The sequence below is a fragment of the Salvelinus sp. IW2-2015 genome, linkage group LG8 (genome assembly GCF_002910315.2).
Source record: "Salvelinus sp. IW2-2015 linkage group LG8, ASM291031v2, whole genome shotgun sequence".
NCBI classification, from domain to species: domain Eukaryota; kingdom Metazoa; phylum Chordata; class Actinopteri; order Salmoniformes; family Salmonidae; genus Salvelinus; species Salvelinus sp. IW2-2015.
This window is the reverse complement of record NC_036848.1, coordinates 9,831,272-9,837,271: the sequence shown is the minus strand read 5'-3', so window position 1 is coordinate 9,837,271 and position 6,000 is coordinate 9,831,272.

Genomic DNA, 6,000 nt, shown 5'->3' with positions numbered 1-6,000 from the left:
CAGGAGTGACAGGAAAAATACAGTTTACACAACCACAGTACAAACATGGAGGGGCCTCACTTTTCACCATATTTTGTACATAGCTACAAGAAAGAGGGGGCAAGGTCCCTGTCATGTTATGAATTGCCAGCCATCTGGCCCAGTCCATTTTTGTTTGAGGTAAAAAAATGTTTTCTAAGCCTCCTTTCCTCTATGGCTGCCACGGCCAAAAGGTTTATTTTCTTTATCTTTTAAAGTAGGTGAAAAAAGACAGGCTAAATCAGCGAACTACCCAAAGAGATGGGAAAAAGGGCTGTTTTTTAACAGGGCAACAGATGTACAGTGAAGTCGGAAGTTTAACATAAATTAGGTCTGGCGGACATTAAAAACTACGTTTTTTTCAACCACTCCACATAAATTTCTCGGTTAGGACATCCTACTTTGTGCATATGAAACAAGTTATTTTTTCAACCAATTATTTACAGACATATTATTTCACTTATAATTCTACTTATCACAATTCCAGTGGGCAGGAAGTGTACCACACACTAAAATGACATGTGCCTTTAAACAGGCCTGGGAAATTCCAGAAAATATATGTCATGGCTTTAGGAAGATTCTGAATAGGGCTATTGACATCATTTTGAGTTTCAATTGGAGGTGATAACCTGTGTATTATTTCAAGGTCCTACCATCCACACTTCAGTTGCTCTTTGCTTGACTCATGAGAAAATAAAAAATAAAATCAGCATGACCTCAGAAAAGTTCTGGTACACCTTGGAAAATTTCCCAAACGCCATGAAGGTACCAACGTTCATCGTTTAAAAAACATAGACGCAAGTATAAACACCATGGGACCATGCAACCGTCATACTGTTCGGAAGGAGAACACGTTCTGTCTCTAGAGATGTGAACGTACTTTTGTTGCGAAAAGTCAAATCAATCCCAGAACAACAGCACAGGACCTTGTGAAGAGCTGGAGGAAACAGGTACAAAATATCTATAATCCACAGTGAAACAAGTCCTTATATCGACATAACCGAAAGCCATCAGCAAGGAAGAAGACATTGCTCCAAAACCACCATAAAAAAAAAGCCAGACTACGCTTTTGCAACCACATGGGGATAAAGATTGATTTTTGGAGAAGTCCTCTATCTGATGAAACAAAAAATATAACTGTTTGCAATAATGACCATTTGTTCATGTTTTGAGATGGAAAAAGGGGAGTGAAGCGAGAGCAACATCCCAACTTGTGAAGCACAGGTGGAGCATTTCATGTTTCGGGGTGCCTTTGTGCTGCAGGTAGTGACTGAGTGCAATTTCACAAAATAAGATGCTCATGAGGCAGGAAAAATGTATATATTGATAAGCAAACATTCTTAAGACCATCAGTCAGAAGTTTAAAGCTGGTCGCAACATGGGTTCTCCAAATGGAAAGACCCAAGATACCTTCCAAAGTTGTGTTAAAATGGGCTTAAGGACAACAAAGTCAAGTATTGGAGTGGAGCCATCACAAAACCCTGACCTCAATCCTGTAGAACATTGTGGGCAGAATTTGAAAAAAAGCGTGTGCGAGCAAGGACCTTACCAAAACCTGACTCAGGTTACACAGCTCTGTCAGGAGGAAGATGGGCCAAAATATCACCCAAACTTATTTGTGGAACTGTGGAAGGCTCCACCCAAAATGTTTGACCCAGTTGAAACTATTAAAAGGCAATGACATAACCAAATACTAATTGAGTGATATGTAAATTCTAACCCACTAGGAATGTAATGAAAGAAATAAAAAGCTGAATAAATCATTCTCGTCTACTATTTATTTCTGGACATTTCACATTATTTAAATGAAATGGGATCCTAACTTGACCTAAGACAGGAGTTTTACTATGATTAAATGTCAGGAATTGTGAAAAAATGTGTTAAATGTATTTGGCTAAGGTGTATGTAAACTCACAACTTCAACTGTAGTCTGCAAAGTGTTTAAGGGAGCCTCAGACAAGACATGGGCAGGCAGGCTGATCTTTTGAGTGGGGGAAAAGAGCCTCTTCTCTTTTAGCTTGCGAGACAAAGAGCCTTAACGTCCATTCACACTGTCACTGGTAATATGGTGGAAAGAGCTCCAGGGATGTGGTCATTATTCAGCTGCCCGGTTACGCGATTACTCGTTGCTACACCTCTGTCTTCCAGGCCCTGGGCCTTTGTATATGGCTGAAGGGAGAGAGGGAAGAGGGCCATGCATGATAACGGGTTTCGTTTGTTTCTTATTCCCCGGGTCCCTTCCATAAGGTGTTACATACAGATAAGCGTTCGAGAATGGACTCTGTTACGTCCCCAGTTTCTGTGTTGTGTGGGTTTTGAGTGTGTGTATTTCAGCGATGCTTCCTGATTACAAGCAGCTGATTGTCGGGACCCATCACTGATTGGATTCCTGCCCCCTATCGTCAGTGGAAACAGCTGGCCTCAATTCAAGTTCAGACTCCTTCTCCCAGCTTGATAAAAGCCAGTGTTTCCTTCCGTTCGAGGCGAGAGCTTCCTTGTGTATGTCTGTTTAAGTGTTGGACCGTATTTTGTAGCCGTCCCCTGCAGAGGGTATGTGTATGCCATAGGACTTAGTGTTTTGCTTTTAGAAATTTGTTCCACTAAGTATTGCGGGTGAATATTTCTGTTTCATTTGTTCCCAAGGGGGAAGGGGAACACACCTTGGGATGTTTAGGCAAAGAGGCCTGTGGGCAACATTTAACCCGTAATATTGAATCTGTCTATGTTCACACTACAGGTAAGACCTGGGCAGACCACCCCTGTGTTTTGGTTAGCGCCAGCGATCAGTTGGTCACTAAAGGGTTAGGTAGGAAGGGACTCTTTTACTTTTTCTTTGCTTTCTCCGCCCAAGGCCCCTTTTCCCCACCTTTACTCTGTTTTAAGGAATAATAATTCCCTGTAAATTTTATTCTCTGCCTTTGTTGTCCTTCCTGCACCTCGTGATCACCTTCTTTCCGCTAGAGTTATACATAGTACTTAGAAAAGGTATTCCACCCTCGAGTGACGTGGTTCAAAATTTTCTTGGAGAAGTATAGCCACATGTATAACCTTTTGAGAAGTGATTACTAAGAAGAGAAGGAAGAGAAGAGAGAGAGAGACGAGAGAGAGAGCAGAGACGAGAGAGAGAGAGAGAGACGAGAGAGAGAGAGAGAGAGAGAGAGACTAATGGTGATTATTCAGGTGGGAAAGCAGTCCTAATATTGAGATGTCACTGCTACAGCAGACTGTTTGTCAGGACAAGGTGTGGTTCTCTGGAGAGCTGTCATAATGTTCAGCTGGCCACGGCCTGAGCTAGACACACAGTCTTCTTGGGGGGGGGGGGGGGGGGGGTCGAGCATGAGTTGTGTGGACACCTTGCTGTTGGATTCGGCGAAGTTACTCCAGTGGTCTATATTTTAGTGATTGATGTAATCCAGCACACAGACTCAGGAAACAACACATGCAAACACCACACACACACACACACACACAACAACACACACACACACACACACACACACACACACACCATGGTCAATGACATATGATTAAAGCAGGTTTCTCTGTACTGTCAATACATATTGATTAAAGCAGGTTTCTCTGTACCGGTAAATACATATGATTAAAGCAGGTTTCTCTGTACCGGTCATACATATGATTAAAGCAGGTGTTTCTCTGTTACAGGTCGATATATATGATTAAGTCAGGTTCTCTGACGGTCAAACATATGATTAAAGCAGGTTTCTCTGTACCGGTCAATACATATGATTTAAAGCAGGTTTGTCTCTGTACCGTCAATACATATGATTAAAGCAGGTTTCTCTGTACAGGTCAATACATATGATTAAAGCAGGTTTCTCTTAGCCGGTCAATACATATGATTATAAGCAGGTTTCTCTGTACAGGTCAATACATATGATTAAAGCAGGTTTTCTGGTACACGGTCAATACATATGATTAAAGCAGGTTTCTCTGTACGTCAACATATGATAAACAGGTTCTCTGTACAGGTCAATAATATGATTAAAGAGGTATGGTACGGTTTCTCTGTACGTGGTAATACATATGGATAACAAGGTTTCTTCGTAAGGTCAATACATATGATTAAAGCAGGTTTCTCTGTACTGGTCAATACATATGATAAAGCAGGTTTCTCTGTACTGGTCAATACATATGATTAAAGCAGGTTTCTCGTTACTGGTCAATACATATGATTAAAAGCAGGTTTCTCTGTACTGGTCAATACACATGATTAAAGCAGTTTTCTCTGTACTTCAATTGAGGGGGTAAAGGAAAAGGGAGGGGCAGTAGGAGAATGAGGGGGTAAAGGAAAAGGGAGGGGCAGTAGGGGGAATGAGGGGGTAAAGGAAAAGGGAGGGGCAGTAGGGGAATGAGGGGGTAAAAGAAAAGGGAGAGGGCAGTAGGGGAATGAGGGGGTAAAGGAAACGGGAGAGGGCAATAGGAGAATGAGGGGGTAAAGGAAAAGATGGTGTGGTTATGACATCATGCTCGTTAACAAGAGTTAGGGCCTTTTAGGACAAACTCTTTCTCTCTCTCTCTCTTTCTCTCTCTGTCTTGCTTTTTCTCTCCTCTCTCTTTCACTCTCGCTTATAGAGATACATCACAACTCTACTCATCTTTCTCTCCCTCTCTCTCTCTCTGTCTCTCTCTCAATTCAATTCAAATGGCTTTATTGGCATGGGAAACATATGTTTACAATGCCAAAGCAAGTGAAATTTTAAAACAGTAAACGTTATACTCACAAGTTTCAAAGGAAGACACACATTTCAAATGTCATATTATGGCTTTATACAGTGTTGTAATGATGTGCAAATAGTTAAAGTACAAAAGGGAAATTAAATAAACAAAAATATGGGTTGTATTTACATGTCAGGTTGTGCGCTACTGGTGTAGAAGTCAGGTGCAGGAGAGCAGAGAGTTGTGATCAGGCGCACACTTTATTTGGCAGAAGCAAACAACAGACGGACGTAACCGCGTCAAACAAACCTCCAGCCAAAGGCAAAAGTGAAAAGCGCAACAAAGTCACAAAGATACAAGATGTTTAACAATTAAACATACTACGGGTTGAACATGGTACCTGGTGAAAAACCAGCCTGGCCCGTCACACAAAACACGTAACAAAAACAATTCCACACAAAGACATGGGGGGAAAAGAGGGAATATATATGTAGTGTGATTAGGGAATGTAAACCAGGTGTGCGGGGAAACAAGACAAAACACATGGAACAATGAAAAGTGGAGCGGCGATGGCTAGAAGGCCGGTGACGTCAACCGATTTGTTTTGGAATTATTTGTGGGTCTGTGTAATCTGAGGGAAATATGTGTCTCTAATGTGGTCTCTCTCTCTCTCTCTGTGTCCATCTCTCTCTCTATCACTTGTTCAAAAGCTACTCAAGTTAACGTAGTTTACTCAAGACCCAGAGAAGACAGGTGAAGAGGTTTGTAATGGACCTGTGGGCATCGGGGAGGAAAATGTGGTCGACATTCGAGGGCAAGAGTTAACCAGGGATGTTTTAACTGGTATTTCTTAAACTGAAGCTATACATTATTTTCACACTAATTTGCAGTCTAGGACATTTTATCCAGAGGGATGGCAGCCTCCTAAAAAAAACAAAAAATGTTGCTTTCCGTCGATTGTCTTATGTAACCAGAATATCTGAATTGATCCTGTCTTTAAAAGCAGATGGTGTGGTTATGACATCATGCTCGTTAACAAGAGTTAGGGCCTTTTAGGACAAACAAGCAGGGGTTGTTTTGAAGGACAGGGGCCTTAACTTGAACTAATTCCATTAAAGATGCCCAGAATAATTGTCAACATGTGTGCTCATAGATACATGATAGCCTAGACAATGGCACCTGCTGGAAAAATAATTGTACACCCCTGACTGTTTAGAAAAACAATTATGTTTAATTGTCCCTTTAATTATTTTCCCCTGCACTTCCACTGTAGTTAGAGAGAGAACATCCTCACAATGTTCTGTC